Genomic DNA, 18,445 nt, shown 5'->3' with positions numbered 1-18,445 from the left:
AGACAGTTTTAATGTTTCAGCGAACGCAGATTTTCAGGCGTTTCTATAGACATCCTGATGACGATCGCTTGACTTTATGAGCCCCGTTGCATGTTGGGATGGAGGGAGGCGGAAGGCCCTGCGGCTGCAGCGCAGTACCTTCTGGGATTCCAAGGACGGCTACAGTCTGAGGTGCGTGAGCGGCAGTGGCGTTGTCCCGGTAACGGTTGCTAGGCGTCGTGGGAACTTGGGAATTTGTCCTCTGTGGAGGAAAAGCCACCGCCAGGGGCGCTGAGTGAAGCTGGACTCTGTTCCCCGCTGGCCTGTGTGGGTTTTCCTTTGGTTCTTTGGCTCTTAGTGGGGATAAAGTAGATCAAAAGCAGACTTTTCTTCACAGAAGTATAGTGACTTGAGAAGCCACTCATATATACCGAGCCTTAGCGGTGGATTGAAAAATGACAAAAGGCCAAGTAGAGTTATGGAACTTGTGGTATTTTAAATGTACATTCAGCACATTTGAGCTTTTTAAATGTACATATGTCTTCCGTATGTGTTCCTCAAAGGATAATTACAAGGTTTATACAAATATTCACACCACCTTCAGATGGTGTGTGATGTGAAATGTTGGGATCTGGGAGCCAACAGTCAAGAAAGAATTCTTGAGATGTCTCTGGTGCAAATGGGTGGTTTTATTAAAGCACCGGGCTAGGACCCATGGGCAGAAAGAGCTGCACTGGGTTTGTGAGGAGTGACTGATTATATACTTTCAAGTTGGAGGCAGGGATAGTGTAAGTCTCTAAGGAATTTGGATGCAAGGTTTCTAGGACTTTGAGGGGCTAGCTGCTGTTAAGACAAGGTCATTTACTACTGTCTAGTAAACCCTTAGTCATGAGACCCTTCAGATGTGTATCAGTGGGCCATATGCTTGGAGGATGATTGCTAACATATATCTTGGAGGAGAGGGTAGAGAAAAAGGCAGTTTCCATAGAGATGTTTACATATTAAAGAAGACTTACAGGATCCTGGAGAATTTGGGCTAATGTTAAGATAAGGTTGCCTTTTGCCTCTAGCAAAGTACTAACATCGAGGCAGTTGAGTTCCTGGAGAATGGTCACTCTGCCTGTCTCAAGTACTTGTCAGTAGGCTGTAAGTCATAAGGAAATTTAATTTTTTTTCTTTTGCCTTTGTTCTCCAAATCATTGCCCAGCCCCTCCGAATAATCTTGACCCTAAAATCTTTAAGGTTGCTGAGGTTGGAAGGTCTTATCTTCTGTAACTTCTTGCTGAATAGGGGTGTAGAGATGTCCCTACCTATGGTCACTTGGAGACATATATATAGGAGTTACGAAAAGTAGAGACAGCTGAATCTAAGGGAGACTGCATATATGGATCTCCCTGAGTGGAAGGGATCATCTGCCAACTTGACGATATGGCAGTGAAGGAGTCTGGTCACCAGGTGGGCGGTATGGGAGAAAACAGCAAAACATGATTAGAATAACAAAAAGAAGAAGAAGCCCAAATAAGAGTCCTTTGATAGTTGACAAAAATCATCTCCAGTCTAGGAGTTTAACCAATCATTAAAGGAAAGAGAGGGATCATTTATAAGTGCCCATTTGAGGGGCATCTGGATGGCTTAGCTGGTTGAACATCTGGCTCTTGATTTCAGCTCAGGTCACAATCTCATTGTGACTCTGAGCCCCACATCAGGCTCTGCACTGAAAGGAAATTCTCTCTTCCTCTCTCTGCCCCTTTTCTGGGCACGTGCTTGCTCTCTCTCAAAATAAACTTAAAAAATAATAAAGTGACCATTTGAGTATTCATGCCAGTTAGAAACCCAGTAACATTTTTGTTGCCACAGAATGTGTCCATGGTTGTTTTAAATTTGGAAGGTTGGCTGGGTTGGTAATGGTTTTAATAATGCATCTGTGCATCCAGGCAAAACCCAGAGTACAGCAATCTATCCAGCTTGGGGGAAACCATGACCACAGGTTAGAGCTGCATAGACATTGGGTCTCATTAGGAGCTAGCCATCTAATTCTGGGCCTCCTTGGGATGCAGTCAGGATATCAAGGGTCATTCGGTTTTAGAGGGCCACCTTTTGAATTTGTGGTTGACAATGAGTTGGGTCTAGTTAAAGGCGGCTGTTGTATGCTTGGCTGAAGCCTCTACTTGCAATTTTATATCATTAGAAGCAACTCCTGGGACAAATATGGCTAAGGGATAAAACCATCAAGAAACCCTCTTTGTTTGATGTCTAACTTTAACAATATCCAATTATGAGGAATCACTGGCAAGTAGGAGAAAACTTGTCTGGGGATATGGGCATCCCCAAGTGCAATATCCAATACAGTCATAAGGAAAGTGGGGCCATCCATTATCTCCACAAGTCCATAGTTAACCCCATGGAGTGAAGTGCACTCTGGCTTTTTGTGGGGAATAAACGTAGGAATCCCCTGGGCTTCACCAGTAGGTTAACAAGGCATAAAGAAATACAAAGCCATAGGATGCTTACACCCGAGTTTGGGTAAATAAGATTGGCAACCTGGAATAGGGAGGTGCAAAGGCACCCCCAAATAGAGGAGGTACAGAGCCCCCAGAATAGAGAGGGAGGGGCACAAAGGCACCCAATACAAAGCTATATGAGGTAAACAAGATTAGGTGTTCAGGGTGGAAGCATCCCCCAATTTAGTACTATAGCAAAAAGCTGCTTTCACAGGAGGAAAGGACGAAGTTAGGTAAACTGGTAAATTGAGCTACAGACCTCTGCACTGCAGGTGAAGCAGCCCAGAGTGGAAATAGTTAACAAAAGAAAAGTTGTCTTGTTAACCCTCAGGTTATTACCCCTATCTGCCTTATCCCCTAGGCTAACTAAGATAAACAGACAGGGTGCCTCCTGTCTGCTGTTAACAACAATCTGCCCATCTGCCTGGTGCCAGGATTTTGTTTTATATTGACCCAACCCCCAAACACCATATATCTTCAAAACCCCCTTTTCCCTCTCATCCCCAAGTTAATGTTCCTAGTTTCTTTGTCTCTTTGTGCACATCCATCACATTTGTAAGCCTTCTGATCTTAATAAATAGAGGGCAAGGACCCTTATTTGGGGCTCTTGTCTTTTCCAGGACATTAGCCATCTCTCACTTTTAATCCTGTGTTCTGCTCTCTTGCTAGACAAGAGAGAATTTTAGACCCAGAGTCTACAACAGCTTTTAAGAAGTGATTTTTTCATCCCAGCCACACAGAATTGGTCAAGATGATAGTTGAGTTATACAATTGTTGAGGAATCCCTCCCATTTTCTGGCTATTCAAATAATCATATGCCCACGGGGTCCTGTGATTATCCCCACAGAATAACAAACATGAAGATTGTCTATACATGAGCTATTGTGGCAATTTTTTGGAAGTTTACCTCAAGTTGTCTACCTTAGACAACTAACAAATATTCAAAGACAATCAAAACTAGAATTTAACATCTGCAAAGGTGTGTTCCTGAAACATAATTTTTCTTTAAATTCACCCTTATTTCCAGAGATAGCCAAATCAAGACTAATTTGTTTGTAAAACAAGAGCAATTTTAACCAACTTGGCCTAATTGTTTACATAAGTTCGGCAAGAATAGTGATTGATCGTACAGATCTTTCAAAATCCGTTTGGCTGGAACTTTTTTTCTTTTTCTTTTTTTCCCTTTTTTTATTAATCAACTTTTCTTATTTTCTATTTTTTACAGTATATTTATTTTTGAGAGAGAGTGACAGTGCGTGCATGAGCAGGGAAAGGGCAGAGAGAGAGAGGGACAGAGGATCCAAAGAAGGCTCTGTGCTGACAGCAGCGAGCCCAACATGGGGCTCAAACTCATGAACTATGAGATCATGACCTGAGCTGAAGTCAGACACTTAACCAACTGAGCCACCCAGGCGCCCCCTGGCTGGAGCTTTAATAAGGAATCTAGATTAAACTTTTAGTAGCCCCTCTAGGCCAATAGCCAAGCCAAACACTTGCCATCAGACATACTTGAAAGAGCTGTAGATTTGGGCAAATTCCTCTTCTCAAGATCCCCACAATATCCTGAGGTTTCTGTACCTGCCAGGAAGTGACATTCTTTACTTACCTGGTAAGTCTGCTGGGAACTCTATAAGCAAGGTATCAGGCCAACATTTCTAAGGGCTTTATTGATTCCATAAAGCCAACCTTAATTCCTTAAAGCCATCTGGTCATATCTGAGTCTATGCGTGTCTCTCTCAAATATGACATTTCAGTCAAAGCCTTGGTATAAGAACAAGAAGAAGAAGAAGAACAACAACAACAACAACAACAACAACAAAACAGTGTTTCCAGTGGTGTCTTGTTACAAGGAGAACAGCTTCTTACTGAACTTATGCAAAGGATTGTAATTGCCATGGGGGAGAAATACTGAGACTTTTTGAATTTCAGAGGGTTCAGGTAGGGAGAAAAAATGCTTCCATTTGTTCACAAATGAATACTTTCATTACATTTTTGTAAGTCATAGTTATCTTAAGAGAAAGTTTCCTTAATCAGGAGGAGCCAACATTAGAGAACGAGCAGTGTTTCAAACAAGAGTCACAACAACTGTAATCCTCTTCCTCAATTCATTTAGTCCCATGTTACTAATTCTTGTTCAGTTTGAATGCAGCTTTTTAGTTAGTTCTGGAAATTATTCCCCACTTCAGTTTTAGGATCGTAAAGATACCAAATACCTGTATTTGTCAAAAGACCTTTTTATGAATCTCCTTGGAGATTAAACACGTTTCACAAATGACAAAAGGACTATAATGCAATTGACAAGGAAATTCAGTTATTTCTGTGACACATAACACTGCAATAATCAGAATATTAAGTGCTGACCTTATACCAGAACATAACATACCAAATAAACAAGCCTAATTAGTCAGAGACTGAGCTTAAGATTTAAATCTTGGGGAAGTTTGTTTAAAAACCTCAGAAAGTTTTAAAGCACAAGCCTAAGTAGGATTAGGAATCATCAAAGACCTGATAAAAACAAAACATAGAAACTGGTTTTTCTGGGCAGCCAAAGAAAAAACAACTTTGTTTACATTTTCTTGCCAAGAGCAGATCAGCAATCCAAGAAAACCTTGTCTTTTTAACAGGAGAAAGCAGATTTTCAGTCTTATACAAGTGTACTTTTAAAATCCATTCATTTCATGGGAGCCTGGGTGGCTCAGTCCGTTGGATGTCCAACTTTGGCTCAGGTCATGATCTCCTGGTTTGTGGGTTCAAGCCCCGTGTTGGGCTCTGTGATGACAGCCTGGAGCCTGCTTTGGATTCTGTGTCTCCCTCTCTCTCTGTTCCTCCCCCTCTTGCGCTCTCTCTCTCTCTCTCTCTCTCTCTCTCTCAAAGGTAAATAAAGATTTTTAAAAATTGTTTTTTAAATCCATTCATTTCAATCTAGTCCATCCTGACCACACATAAAATTCCTTTCCAAAGGTTTGCCTTCACAAACCTTCTACAAGTTGCTTTTGTATTCAGATTTTGCCCCAATCCATTTCTCTCCAAACAGCCAGTCTCATTTTAGGACAAAATTACTTTCTTTTTCCTTCAACAAAAATGTATTCCTGTTCCTTATATCTTTCTCACACATCTCCTACTTTCCCTACATACAGAGTTGCTTCCCTTATATCTATCAGTCTTAATTACATTTAGCAGAATTTTAACTCTTAGAAATCTTAGTCTCCAGTGAAAACTAAGTACTAATCAATTGTGAACTGTCTGTTGTGCCAGAATTCTTTAGATAGCAAATTTATGAATACATTTAAGCACAAAGCATGTTTTCCAACAGACCCAAATATCCTTAGTTTCTTTGCAATAAGAAGCCAAAAGCACAAACCTACATGCAGGAATCAGTGCTTTAGCACTCCCTCCTATTTGGAAAAGGTCTAGATGTCCAATGAATTCAATCCAATTTATCATCCAAGCAAAACTTTAAAGTTTCAGGTTGCCAAAGACTATCTTAATTACCCATGAAAACATTGAGACAGACAAAATTAACCATTTTAAGTCACTGTTTTGCTGACAAATTGCAACAGGTAACATGAGCTAATTTGACCTTCAGTAAACCAGGGTAGAATAAAAGTTTCAAATTTAATGCTGATAACTCCAAAGACATGTCTATCTTAATTAAACCAACAAACTTAAATTAGTTTAAATACCAAATATGTTCCACCTGGGTCTCCTTAAAAGTCAGTCAATTTGTTCCCCAATGTCAATTTTACCTGGGGCACCAGTGGGGAAATCTGAAGTGGGTGGAGTTCACCCACTTCAAGGGGGTGCTCTTCACTCCTTGACAGTGAGAGTAGGAGGAGGAGCCCATGGTGCCAGAGGCATGCAGAATGGTACAGGAGCCAGTGATGCAGACTACACCCAACGTGGTACAGAAACAGGAAGAGGGGAAGAGGGAGGCAGAAGAAGTGAGGGGCTGCCTGAGGGCCAGAAAGAGGACTCCTGGTTCTAAAGCTTATCATCTCAGACAGATGAGCAGATGCCATGTTTTTTCTTCCAACAAGTAAAAGTAGGCAGTCTATGTCAGGCCAGAGAAAACAGAAAACTTCCCTGTTACAAGGAGTTTCAGCAGCTGCTTGGGAATATTCTTTAAAGTCCCCATCCCAAGGTAGACTAACCACAGTTGGCTCCAATGATCATAGCCATTAACCCAGGAAATGAATGAAGAAGAAGCCCCCACATCTACTAGGAGGAACAGTGAGAGAGGGTCAGCATCCCCTTCGTTAGGGATGGTCTGTGTTTCCTCCAGCAACCTGGGTTTAGGAGGAAACCTATTTGGATAGTTATTATCCATTGTCAGGAGGGAGTTTACCAGCCTGGTTAGTGGCCAAACACATTCTGCAAAATGCCCTTAGATCAGGGTTCTGATTGGGGGCCATGCAGGGCTGGACATAGAGTACATTCCATCCATTTACTCTATTTCCTGCAGAAGAAATCTAACTGATTTATTGAAGCTTAATGTTCCTTTAATGAACCATTTTTCCTCGTCTCCTAAGGAGTATTAAAGCCATCCAATGTTACAGAAGAAGATCAGGCTTTTCTTAAATTTTGCAATCTGAATTGTTTCCAGTGCATTAAAAGGAAGAGTCCTTGGGAACTGAAGAAGATCCTAGAAAAGTAGAGAAGGTCCATTACCCAAAAAATCACCTCCAACTCCCAGGTGGCATCCCATGCAGGATATGTCAGAAGTTCCTGGTGTCAAAGTGACCTGAGGTGTCCCTCAAATGAAATCACTATGATCAGTGCCCTGACCTGTAGGAGGGATGCCAGCAGTCCCCTGCTTCCCTATTGCATTCTAGACTACAAATGGGTGCTGGTGTATGGGCCGAGATACTGTGACACACTGCACCATGCCATGCCATGCCATGCCTTAAAGAACCTACCCTTTTTAACCCATGGAAAACACTAGAAAAGTTTTAAAAGGGGAAATTACCCAATTTTGTAATTTAAGTAGTTAATAGGGAGCATTGATGGGAAACAGTAAAGGTAGAAATCCATTATGGTCTGAAAAACTTTCTAACACATGTAATCCTTAAAGCCACGTTCCCTAAGAAATGGTTCCTGGTTGGGTTTTAATTCAATTGGGTACTAGTTTGGGCTGGCTCCGAGTGGAGGTCTTGTGGCCAGAAGTGGCTAAACCAGAGATGTGGAGGGGATCACATTAGACCAATTAGGAGGAAACCTTACATGGGGGTCAAGATTTGCAGCTGTCCTTGTGACTTAGGTGGCTGTCCTGGGCCCAAGACAGACACCTTTGTATAAGGACATGAATGAAGAGAGGAGAACAAGTTTCTGGGTCTTCTTATCATTCTGGCCATGGTACTAACTTCGAGTCAAAAGGCAGGCTTTTAATTCCTCCCCATAAAGCAGCCAGGGGCTAGAGCATTGCAGCCTGAACAATTGACATGAAAGTGTTCCGATAAGACCATACTCCTTGAAAAGCTCCTGGAATGAAAGTAAAGGAATAGAAGAGGAGATACTCATGAATCTTGCACCTAGCCTCAGAGTCCAGATGAGAAGACTCAGGCCCCACGTTGGGCCCTGAAAGATGTGAAATGTTGGGGTCTGGGAGCAAATGGTCAAGAAAGAATTCTTGAGATATTTTCAGTGCAAAAAGGTGGTTTTATTAAAGCATGTGGACAGGACTCATGGGCAGAAAGGGCTGCACTGGGTTTGTGAGGAGTGACTGATTACATACTTTCACGTTGGGAGGCAGTTAGGGATAGTGTACGTCTCTAAGGAGTTTGGAAGCAAGGTTTCCAGGACCTTGAGGGGCTAGCTGTTAAGTAAGGTCATTTATTACTGTCTAGTAAACCCTTAGTCATGAGACACTTCAGATATATATCAGTGGGCCATATGCTTGGAGGATGATTGCTAACATATATCTTGGGAGGAGCGGTAGAGATAAAGGAAGTTTCCATAGGGATTTTTATATGTTAAAAAAGACATAGGATCCTGGAGGTTGGACTAATGTCAAGCTAAGTTTGCCTTTGGCCTCTAGCAAAACATTAAGGCAGTTGAGTTCCTGGAGGAAGGTCACTCTGCCTGTCCCATGTACTTGTCAATGGGCTATAAATTATAAGGAAATTTAGTTTTTTTTCCTTTTGCCTTTTTTCTCCACATCAGTGTGGTCTTGGGAAGTAGATAAAAATTTTAAGGCCTCCAAACTCCCATTTAGATATTGCCTTGAAAGTTTAACTTTGATGCTTTTGTGAATCTGACCTAGCCCAAAGTCATGGTCACAGAGTTCATCCTTTAGAGGTAGAGACAGACGTTAAACACTGGCTGATGCTTGTTTTGAACTATGTGAAGTCTATTATCGACCTTAAACTAAAGCCAAAATAAAGATCCAGAAATTTCACAAACAATGAAAAATGAAATAAAAACCAGGTAGGGCAAAGTGAGCTGGCAAAGACTTTGAAGAAACTTGCCAGAGAGAAGTGTGAGGAAAACCAGGGGCATGTGATGTTAACAGCAGAAGACTGAGGAGTGTTTCACAAAGAATCTGAGGACAATAGGAGTGGAGTAAGGATGAAGGGGAAAGAGACTGCCCAGGCCAGAGGCAAAAGTTTGGGTGATTTGAAGAATGACAGATTGCAGAAGTCCATTATGACTGGAGCCTGGAGGGTGTGACTGGACAAAAGGAGATGATGGACACGAGAGGTCAGTAGTGGCTGGTTCCTAAAAGGAAGATGGGAGTGAGACCTGTATGAGACATGTGACCTGGGCAGTTGTTCCTGGCCCTGTGCTTGATCCAGTACTCTCTCCATTGCTATCTTGAAATTCTCTCTCTCTCTTTTTGAGAGAGAGCATGCGAGTGGGGGAGAAGGGCAGAGGGAGAAAGAGAGAGAAATTCTTAAACAGGCTCCATGCTCAGCACAGAGCCTGACACTGAGCTTGATCCCACGACCCTGGGATCATGACCTGAGCTGAAATCAAGAGTTGGACAATCAACCAATTGAGCCACCCGGTAGTCCCACTGTCTTGAAATTCTTAACAATTTTTTAACAAGGCACCCTGCATTTTCATTTCACACTGTCCCTGATAAATCATGTAGCTGGTGATGTGATGTTATGGGGGTCAGGAGTGAACGGTCAGTAAAGAATTCTTGAGACGTCTTTGGTACAAAAAAGGTTTTTTTATTAAAGCATGGGGACAGGACCCATGGGTAGAAAGAGCTGCACTGGGATTGTGAGGAGTGACTGATTATATACTTTTTAGTTACTAGGAGTTAGGGATAGTGTAAGTCTCTAAGGAATTCAGAAGCAAAGCTTCCAGCACCTTGAGGGGCTAGCTGCTATTAAGTAAGGTCATTTACTACTGTCTTACTAGACTTACTAGACTTACTCTTAAGTCATGAGACCCTTCAGAGGTAATCAGTGGGCTTGGAGGATGATTGCTAACCTGTATCTTGGGTGGTTAGAGATAAAGGAAGTTTCCAAGGGGATTTTCATATGTTAAAGAAGACTTACAGGATCCTGGAGGTCAGCTAATGTCAAGCTAAGGTTGCCTCTGTCTCTAGTGAAATATTAACATCTAGGCAGTTGAGTTCCTGGAGGAAGGTTACTCTGCCTGTCCCAAGTACTTGTCAATAGACTGCAAATTGTAAAGAGATTTAGTTTTTTCTACATTTCTTTTGCCTTTATTCTTAGTATCAGTTGGTCCTGTTCACAGGAGGGACCTTGTTTTGCTTACATTGATCTTGAGGGGTCAGTAGAAGACACAAGTGGAGGTATCTAGGAAAGCAGTTGTACATTTAGGTGCAGAGCTCAAAATCGAGGTCATATAGGTACCAGATATTTATAGGTATCTGAGTCTCAGGGAAGTGAAAGGACTTACCTAAGGTCACTTCACCCAAGGTAAATTGGCTGAAGAACCCACTGCTGAATGCACATTCCACTGCCTGAAGAGCTGTAGACAGGCTCAATTCAGGCATGTAAGGCTTAGTTCCCTCCTGTCTTATGGAAAGTGTTGTGTAACTCCAGGACAATGTGAGGCAGACTTTAGTTCCATAAAGGGAAGATTTTTTTTGTTTTATTTTTTATTAAAAGTAGGGATAAGACAGAGAAGCTTTAACCTCTGTGCCTGAAAAGCTGTCTTTTTTTTTTATAATATAATTTACTGTCAAATTGGTTTCCATACAATACCTAGTGCTCATCCCAAGTGCCCTCCTCAATGCCCATCACCCACTTTCCCCACTCCCCCACCCCCCTCAACCCTCAGTTTGTTCTCAGTATCCAAGAGTCTCTTATGGTTTGCCTCCCTCCCTTTCTGTAACTTTTTTTTCCCTTCCTCTCCCCCAATGCTATGGGCACCAGTGACAGTCACAACAAAGTTTATTGCAATGAGAGGCAAGGCCAACCGATTGGGACCGACACTCTTGACCAGAGTGAGGTCTCGAACAGCCGGGGTACAGAGTTTTTATAGCCGACCACATCGTCTTATCATCACCTGGTAACAGAACAAAGAAATAGTTCCCAGATGGGGGTGGAAACAGCCCCAATCCAATCAAACACTAATCCAGTTGATTTTGCTTGAACTTTTGTTCCCTTGATTGATAGGACAAGGTTGTTATCTCTTAATCTACAGTGTTAAAACAAAGCTGTTATTTCTTAAGGCTACAGGTTAGCCCTACACTACAATTTAACCCTTACACAAGGTCTTCTGAAGTTTCTCAAGATCCACATATGAGTGAAAACATACGGTATCTTTCTCTGACTGACTTACTTCACTTAGCATAATACCCTCCAGTTTCATCCACGTTGCTGCAAATGGCCAGATTTCATTCTTTCTCATTGCCAAAGTAGTATTCCATTGTGTATATAAACCACATCTTCTTTATCCATTCGTCAGTTGATGGACATTTAGGCTCTTTCCATAATTTGGCTATTGTTGAAAGTGCTGCTGTAAACATTGGGGTACATGTGCCCCCACGCATCCGCACTCCTGTATCCCTTGGGTAAATTCCTAGCAGTGCTATTGCTGGGTCATAGGGTAGTTCTATTTTTAGTTTTTTGAGGAACCGCCACATTGTTTTCCAGAGTGGCTCCACCAGTTTGCATTCCCACCAACAGTGCAAGAGGGTGAGGGAAGAGGTTTTTAATCTTTAGATCTGTCTGATGTGATATGATGTGGGCTCTGGGAGCAGATGGTCAAGAAAGAATTCTTGAGACATTTTCAGTGCAAAAAAGTGTTGTGCCCAGAATTCGTGATCTCCAAAGACCACCAGGAAGCTGAGTCCGATGCAAAAGCAAAGAGCCTTTATTTGAGCTAGTTCGAGCTCAATCCCCTACCCGCACCGATGCAGCGGTGAGATGCCCGAGAGAGAGAGAGAGAGAGAGAGAGAGAGAGAGAGAGAGAGAGAGAATTTCAAAAGCACAAAGGTTTTATAGGGATCTAGGGGCGGTTGGTGGGGTAATGGTCGTGGCCTTAGCCGATTGGCTGGGGAAGGGTCAGAGTCCCGTTGCGCAGATTGCCAGATGTGGTTTGAACGGGAAGTTTGAACGGGTGAGCGGGAAGTTACTCAAGGGGAGGAGGTGTGGTCTGAGGTTTGAGCTGGAATTTCTTTCTGTGGTTTTCCCGGAAAGGGGGCCATGTTGGGGATATAGTCACTCAAGATGGAGGACACAGAACAAAATGAAGTCGGCCGGCCTAGGTCCGCTCTTTCAAAAGGTGGTTTTACTAAAGCATGGGCACAGGACCCATGGGTACAAGGAGCCACCCAGGATTTGTGAGGAATGATTGGTTATACACTTTTAAGTTGAGGAGGGACACAGAGAAAGGAAGTTTCCAAAACAATTTCCCTATGTTAAAAAAGACTTAACAGGATCCTGGAGGTCTTGCTATCTTAAAGCTAAGGTTGCTTTTTGCCTCTAGCAAGGCGTTAACTTTAAAAGACAATTGTCAGTTCCCGGATGAATGTCATACTTTGCCTGTCTCAAGTATTTGTTAATGGGCTGCAAGTTGTAAGGAAATTTAATTTTACTTACATTTCCTTTTGCCTTTATTCTCTTCCTCCTGTGCACTCACAGAATTCATTCTTCACCATTGTGGGTGAAGAACCCAGTCTCTGCAGGTAGACACATCTGACTTTATCCCCAAGCTATGGACAAGCCACTTTACCCCTCTGTACCACACTTCCTCAGTTGTAAAATGGGGAAAACACAAAGTAGTTGTTGATATAAATATTGTTAAATTATTTTTTTAAACAGACAATTGTGATACAGCCACTTTGGAAGATAGTTTGGCAGGTTTTGTTTTTTTGTTTTTTTTACAAAACTAAATGTGGTGTTACCATACTATCCAATAACAGCACTTTTAGGTATTTACTCAACTGATGTGAATATTAAATGATGAGGTTTTTGGGGTGACAGTGGGGTTTGTGGGGTCCGGAGCTGATGACCAAGAAAGAATTCTTGAAGACATCTTTGGTGCAAAAAGGTGATTTTATTAAAGCACAGGGAAAGGACCCGTGGGCAGAAAAGAGCTGCCCAGGGAACATGAGAAGAGACTGGTTATATACTGTGGAGATCAAAGTCCTGGGGAAGTTTCCAATGGGATTTTCATATGTTATAGAGGACTCGCAGGCTCCTGGAGGCCTACCTATTGTCAGGCTAAGGTTTTTCCCTCCAGCAAAGCATTAGCATTAAGACATAGGGAGTTCCTGGAGAAACTTTTTACTCTGCTGACCTCAAGTATTTTTCAATGGGCTGCAGGTTATAAGGAAATTTAGTTCTACCTGTCGTTTCCTTCTGCCTTTGTTTCCACATCACTATGGAGGGGTGATGTTGGGGCTCCAGGAAACGGAGTCTATAGTTTTCTGGAGATTAGGCTATTGATGAGATTGCCTTTTTCTTGTGATTTACTAAGATATTTGTAAATAGATGGAGACTCGGGTCCTGCATGACTGTGATCTCTCCCAGTTAACCATTTGTTTTTCCCCTTTCCTTTGTTCTTGGGCCGCCTGAGGAATATCACACATATCCCACCTGGGGGTGTGTGGGGGTATTTGCAGCCTGTCAGCTTGCCTTATGCTCCTTCATCACTACATATACACATAAAACCTGCACCTGAATATTTACAGCAACTTTATTCATAATTGCCAAGATTTAAAAGGAACCAAGATATCCTTCAATAGGCGGATGGATAAACAAATCACACTATGATATATTATGTATATACCATACAATGAATATTACTCCACAATAAAAAGAAATGCATCATCAAGCCATGAGAAGAATGGATAAATCTTAAATACACATTGCTAAGCAAAAGAAGCCAGTCAGCAAAGCCTATATATCTTAAGATTTCAATCTTGTGACATTCTGAAAAAGGCAAACTATAGACAGTTAAAAGGTCAATGGTTGACAGCAGTTTGGTGGTAAGGGCGAAAGAGGGTTGAATAGATGAAACACAAGGAGTTTTTTAGGGTGGTGAAACTATCCTGTGTGATACGGTATAGGAGGATGTGTGACACTACGCATTTGTCAAAACCCATGGAATGTCACAGCACAAAGAGTGAATCTTAATGTGTGCAAATTAACCACAGAAAAAGAACCACTTAGGAGGCTGGTGGAATCCCAGCATGGAAGGCAGAATGTGACAAAACAGTCTAAAGGTTTTACAAATGTATGAAACAACCTTGCTGAAATGGATGGGAAAAAAAGGTAATGAGACAAGTAACAAGTCAAAAATCATTTGCTATATATGCGAGGATTTATCTTTGGTCCCTCCATTATATTACATTGGTCTGTATGTATATCCTTATACCAAACTATTTTTTAAAATTCTCTATGCTATACTTTTCATCTCCATGACTTATTTATTTTATAACTGTAAGTTTGTATCTCTTAATCCACTTTACCTATTTAACATGCCACCCCTCTGGCAACCACCAGTTTGTTGTCTGTATTTTAAGAGTCTATTTAGCTTTGTTTTGTTTCTTTGTTTGTTTTAGATTCTACATATGAGTGAAATCATGTGGCATTTGTCTTTTTCTGTCTGACTTATTTCATTTAGCTTAGTACAACCTAGGTACATCCATGTTGTCCCAGATGGCAAGATTTCATTATTTTTTATGGCTGAGTAATATTTCATTGTACACAACATATACCATATCTTCTTTATCTGTTCATCTATCCATGGACACTTTGGGTTGCTTCTGTATCTTGGCTATTGTAAATAATGCTTCAATGAACATAGGGGTATATATATCTTTTCAAATGAGTGTTTTTGGTTTCTTTGGGCAAATACCCAGTAGTAAAATTACTGGATCATATGGTATTTCTATTTTTAATTAAAAATTTTTAAGTTTATTTATTTATTTTGAGAGAGAGACAGAGAGAGAGGAGAGTACGGGCAGAGAGAAAGGGGGAGAGAGAATTCTAAGCAGGCTCTGCACTGACAGCACAGAATCCAACATGGGGCTTGAACTCATGAACTGTGAGATCATGACCTGAGCTGAAATCAAGAGTCAGATGCTTAACTGACTGAGCCACCCAGGCACCCCTCTATTTTTAATTTTTTGAGGAACCTCCATAGTGTTTTTCATGGTGGGAAGTATAACCAAGCCTTTATGGGACCAGAGGGCACAAGTAAGCAACATGAACAGGTAGTCTAAGGCCTCTCTATTACACACAACAGTTGCTCCAGAATCCCTCCTCACTTTGTACCAAAGGCTGTATGGAGGTCCCATTTGACTAGCTGAAGGAGGAGGAAAATACTCAAGCTTGATTTATGGATGACTAGGCTCAGTATACAGGTACAAGGCAAAAATAGACCATAGATGATACATCATAGCTACTTTCAGGGTTGGTCTTGAAAGACAGTAGAGATGGAAGATCTTCCCAATGGGTGGGGCAGTAACCAGTCATCTGTCTATATGGAAGATAAAGTGGCCCAAGAGAAGAATACACATAGATTCCTGGGCAGTAATTAATGGTTTGGCTGTGGGGTAGATGTATGTTGATGGATGTGATGGTGAAAGTAATAGAGAAATCACTGATCCCCCAATATGCCACTATTCTTTGAGGCAGACAACTGGCTACTCAATGGCAGTTTAGCCACAGTGTACACTCTTTGTCCTGGAAAGGTCACTGGTTTGTCCTCACAGGGATAGATACATAATCTGGGTAAGGTTTGTCTTTTCTGCCTGGAGAGTCTCAGCCAGCATCACTATCCAGCAGCCTATGGAATTCCTGATACATGTCATTTCATTCAACCAGGGGACCCATTTCACATGTAACATTATGTAGGAGTCAGCAGGTGGCCATGGGATTCAGTGGTTGTATCACTTATTGCACCATCCAGAAGCAGCCAGCATCACAGAATACTGGAATGGTCTTCTACAGGCATAGCTGAAGCATCAGGTTGGAGAAAATACTCTGCAACAATGGGAACTCATTCCAATTATACCCAATGACCCACTGGGAGGATATTATACTACTCATCCTCGTAACTCTGGGCTCTGCAGAGCTGGAGACCCTGGTTCTCAAAGGGGACATGCTTTTTCCAGGATCCACAGAAAAGATCCCATTGAACTATAAGTTATGGCTGCCACCTGGATGCTTTGACCTCTTGTTGTCCAGGGACCATCGGGTTTGAAAAGGAGTCACTGTACTGGTAGGAGTAATTGACCAGCTGGAAGAAGAGGTCAGGCCACTTTATTCAGTGGGGATGGGGCAATATGTATAGAGCACAGGTGAATTGTGGGAGCTTCCTTGTATTCCATTGCCCATTGCAGCTGTGAGTGGACACATGGAATGCCCTGCCATGAAGACAGTTAGCATTCCAAGGGCTCAGGACCCTCAGCAATAAGGTTTGGATTACACCACTGAGTTAGCCATCAAGACCTGCTGAGTTGAGAGCTGAGGGTCAGGTAAATTTAGAATGGATAGTGGAAGACAGAGAGGAGGAGTACCAGTTGCAACCCCGAGAACAACTGAAACAATGGGGTGTTGTAATTTATTCCACGAACTTCCCTCTTTTAAAGTTCTGCTCAGGAAACGAGGCCTGTGGAGCTATTCCCTGAACCTGTGTGGAGAAGCCAATATATATAGCACAAGGGGTGGACTGTAATGGCTGCAAAACACACCCCTTAGATCTCCTACTGTGGGAAGCACAATTGTCTGACTGCCCCAGCTGTGCTATGAAGTTTATCACATGTTAGTGCCAAGATGACTCTTCCCATGGGGCTGCTCTCAGCCAATGACTGAGCACAGCAAGGATACAGACTTGTTCCTTAGGATCACAGGACTCCTCTATTGGGTGATTGTTTTGTGTCCATCTCAGCTATTGATAGTGATGCTCTCAGCTAGGAATGTAAGGCACTCCTCTGGGGCTGTACAACTTGTGATGGGCCCCCACAGACATTGCCCAGACTGGAGCTAGTGTTGTGGTCAGACTGGCCCTTGTGCTTCCTATTATGATTGCAAAACATACCTTAACAATAACCATCAGGGAGATTAAAAAAAAAAAAAAAGGTTTATTACTCACAGATTCTAGAGGGTACATGACATGCCCAGGGCCATACAGGAAGGTCATGGGTAGAGGGAGATAGAGCATGCACCAGGGGTTTTGCCTTTATTAGGGTCAAGGATGAGTTGCCTATGGTTTTGAGGTTTCACTCTTCATTGGCAAATTAAAAACATAAGAACAGGAAATAGGGCACCAGAGGAGAAAAGCAGGGTCGCTCAATGGGCAGTCATATAGGTTATCCAGGGCTTAATAACACGGAGACTGCATGAATGGGGACTGCCTCTCTCCTTATCTGTTTGGTTAGCTAGTAACTGTATCACATAAGTTGGCAATATGTTTATTTCAGATGAATGTCCTTGAAATGGATGTCTTGGCAATCAAAAGTTTAATGTCAGGCACTTCTACTACAATTTTTAAAAAGCTTATTTTCAGACACAGACACTATAGTGACTGATTTGAGGGCTCATTATCAGTCTTGTTAAAACTTTCTTAGAGCTATACACCAGCCTTTGATCTCCCTTACTTATTTCCTTCTTTCCCTCTCTCCTTCACAGGGTTTAGACCTGTACCCCAGGCTGATGGGTCCCCTGGCCTCCTCTGGCTCCCTCCCAGAGAATTCTCCCCAGTCAATCCTATGCACCCCTAATCTCATCTTGGCATCTGTTCTTGGAGAACCTGGACTAACATAGCCAGTCATAGGTTCATAGCTTGTTGATGGTTCAAAGTAAGCATATCCATAGAACCAGCACCCAGATAAGGAAACAGAATGTGACCAGCAACCTGGAAGTCCTCCCAACTGTGTTCCCTTTTAGTTCCTATTCCTCAAAGAGAATCACTAATTTGACTTCCCAAATCATACCTTAGCATTGCCTGTTTTTGAACTTTGTATCAATTGACTCTCGATTGTTTTGTTAAGAACTGTGAAGGGTCCAAGGTGTTAACCCACTCTCACAGATATGTAATTTTATATATAAACACTGCAGAAACATGAGGCCTCTGGGTCAGGGAAAGAATTTTTGCTTGATACCCACAACCAGATCAATAGCTAGAGTAGCACTGTAGCATTGGTTCCCTGCACCTAGACCCACAGACAATTCAGTAACAGCTAATGGAGGCTTTCTGTGTGAGTGGTGAGTCATACCTCATAAGTGAGAGATAGAAAACAATGGTTTTTCCCCACTTATATATGTAGGAAAAAAGCAGCTGCCTTCTCCTTCCCTCTTGAAAGAGAAACATCTCTGTTTATTGGACACTGAATGCAAAAGCTCCTAGGTACTTACCCTAATCTGACAGATTGTAAATACATCCTTCCAAGAACTGGATAAGCCCCAGTATCTGGCTCTTATGATGTAGAGATGTTTGGGGTATCTGGGCTTTATCCATTTTGACAAGTAAGTACATGGGGAGAATAGCACTCCAGTCTTCCTGGAACCTTGGGAGCTTAAGCCAGGGGCCTA

At 42.1% G+C, this 18,445-nt stretch overlaps 1 protein-coding gene across 1 annotated transcript in view; it reads left to right on the top strand.

Annotated features, from left to right (window-relative positions):
- Positions 1-151: 151 nt before the first annotated feature.
- Positions 152-18,445, top strand: part of TCN2 (transcobalamin 2) — a 41,679-nt gene continuing 23,385 nt past the window's right edge. Inside the window, exon 1 of the mRNA XM_047827544.1 lies at positions 152-171. The gene's annotated coding sequence lies outside the window, so the exon portion shown is untranslated. The remainder of the gene's footprint in view (positions 172-18,445) is intronic.

The sequence above is a fragment of the Prionailurus viverrinus genome, chromosome D3 (genome assembly GCF_022837055.1).
Source record: "Prionailurus viverrinus isolate Anna chromosome D3, UM_Priviv_1.0, whole genome shotgun sequence".
In the NCBI taxonomy this organism is placed as follows: domain Eukaryota; kingdom Metazoa; phylum Chordata; class Mammalia; order Carnivora; family Felidae; genus Prionailurus; species Prionailurus viverrinus.
The sequence above is the reverse complement of the archived record's forward strand: the minus strand, read 5'-3'. Positions and strand labels throughout refer to the sequence as shown.